Raw genomic sequence first — 2,500 nt, forward strand, 5'->3', positions numbered from 1 at the left:
TTAATTTACCTACCGAAAGTCCCAAGAATACTCGAATGCTCACAATATCAACATTTAATCTAATGTCATATTCTTAAAAAGAAAATAATTCTACAGAGGATTAGAAAATAACTACCCGAGAGACCCAGTTTGAATTTATGAAGGCTAAAGGTGTGAGGAATGCTATCTTCGTCATGAGAATGCATGCCAAGAGAGCCAAACATCTACCTGGTTTTCATTGACTATCAGAAAGCTATTGATAAAGGTCAGGCACTTAAAACTAAAAATCCTCCGATGCCTCTGGAACAAAGCTCGGCCACGTGAAACATGGCGCCAAGTAGTTCGTCAAATGTCGCATCGGTGATGGCACGGAAAGAAAGCAAACACACACACACACACACACACACACACACACACACACACACACACACATATATATATACATAGATACGCATCTATATATATGTAGATATATACATATACACATACATATATATGTACACACACACACACACACATACACACACATATATATTTATATATATATATATATATATATATATATATATATATAACATATATGCTTGTGTGCGTGTGTGTGTATGATATATATGTATAAATATATATATATATTTTGTCATATATATATATATATATTGTATGATATATATGAATATATATCTTTTGTCACCCAGACACATAAATATATACACACATATATTTTTATATGTATATATATATACTTATACACATGGAAATATATACATGTGTGTTTATAGGTGTTTGTGGATGTGTGTGTGTGTGCGCGCGGGTGTATGAGTGAGTGAGTGAGTGAGTGAGTGAGTGAGTGAGTGTGCGTGTGTGTGTGTGTGTGTGTGTGTTTGTGTGCGTGTGGTTGCGTCTGTACCTACTTATGAATAATATGTAGATGCGATGTGGAAAACTATGGGGAAATATTCGCAGATATTCCACATTAGGGGAAAGGCGCAACAGCCCGCGCGGGGAAAACAAACCAAGATAAATACCTCCCTCAGCCGGCCAGATTATAGTTGCCAGTTCGTATAAATCAGCGAAATATCATATAACAATGACGCAGAGCTGGCGAAGGCATTACTCTACTTCCATGTCAAATTGTTGGCTTGTATATAGCTATTCTGTAACACACTGCATAAATATGCTTATAAACGATATTCAACGTAACCGACTCACTAGTGCACTTTAAAGAAACGTACATTAAAAGTGTAGTTGTTTAAAAAATAAATTGGTTAGTGTAAACTTTAGAAAGCTGTGATAATTCCTGTTGGGATTTGCCATGCATTGCGAAGAAACATTTATATACCGCGAATTGACTGAGGAGCAGATCTTTTATGTGGTGTGACTTAAGAAAGGGTGTTGGAAGGCGCACTGCATTTAGTCAAAACGACCAATATCTGCTGTTCTGTACCAGACTGTAAAAACTGATCCAGGTGAAGTTTATGCTCACGGTATGATAGCAATTGCATACAATTACAAAACGTTCTATTTCACGCAACAGAAATACCAAGAGTATGAATAGCAAGTAAGTTGGTATTAAATGTTTTTCGTGTAGGAAAATGCAAATACCAAGATGACAGAGTACTTGTGTTGTCGTTCAGTTACGACATCCCAAAGTAAATGCGAAAATAATCTGCTTAAATCGAATAACGAAGCAGCGGCTAAATTATAATTTCTAAAAGACGGTGACAACCATAACAGGAGGGGTAAAGGGGATAGGAAGACAGACGCTCAAGGTTGTACGCAGCGCCGCGGAATGACTATGACGTGTTACTAAACGGAAAATTTCATTGTGTCCACGTTCCCTCAGCTTTAGTCATCTGAAAATATAATGTGAATAAGGCCGTGTTCATCTACCCGGAGACGGCGGCTAGTATGTGATGAAGAGTGGGAAAATGAAATGATTACTTCCTTAAAGTCAGCACTCATTACATTATTGCTTATAAGACGCCGAGTATTTTTTTAAAAATCCCCTACATATCCAAAATGGTGGGAGTTTTAGTAAGAGAGAGAGAGCAGTTCAAACATAAATTGTAGGTTTCTCGGGCGTTCTGTGTAAAAAGGAAGTCTGTTTTCAACTAGGAATTTTCGAGGCCGCAGCAGAGAAATATAAGCCTTTATTTTTTGTCAGGCGCTGTTGCCAAATTATTACTTTGATAGTAAAAATGTATCATTTATATCTTCGTTCTTATTGAGAAGCAATATTTTGCTTGTTTTTATAATATAAATAACAACAATAAGCAATATTAATTATCAGGAGTATTAAAGACTAATATATTAATTTGCGACGTAATTCAAAGTTGTAAGAAGTGGCATCACCACAGCGCCCGAGGCCAAGGCTAATATGATTTCTAATGGCAACCGTCCGTACGGCTCAATATAGAATATTTTATTTCGACTGTGCGGTTACCAGATCTAGCTATTTTAGGTTTAAAATGAATAATATACATATTTTCTTCTCTCATTAAACCTTACCTCTACGTGATAA

Source organism: Penaeus chinensis, chromosome 19 (genome assembly GCF_019202785.1).
Source record: "Penaeus chinensis breed Huanghai No. 1 chromosome 19, ASM1920278v2, whole genome shotgun sequence".
In the NCBI taxonomy this organism is placed as follows: Eukaryota; Metazoa; Arthropoda; class Malacostraca; order Decapoda; family Penaeidae; genus Penaeus; species Penaeus chinensis.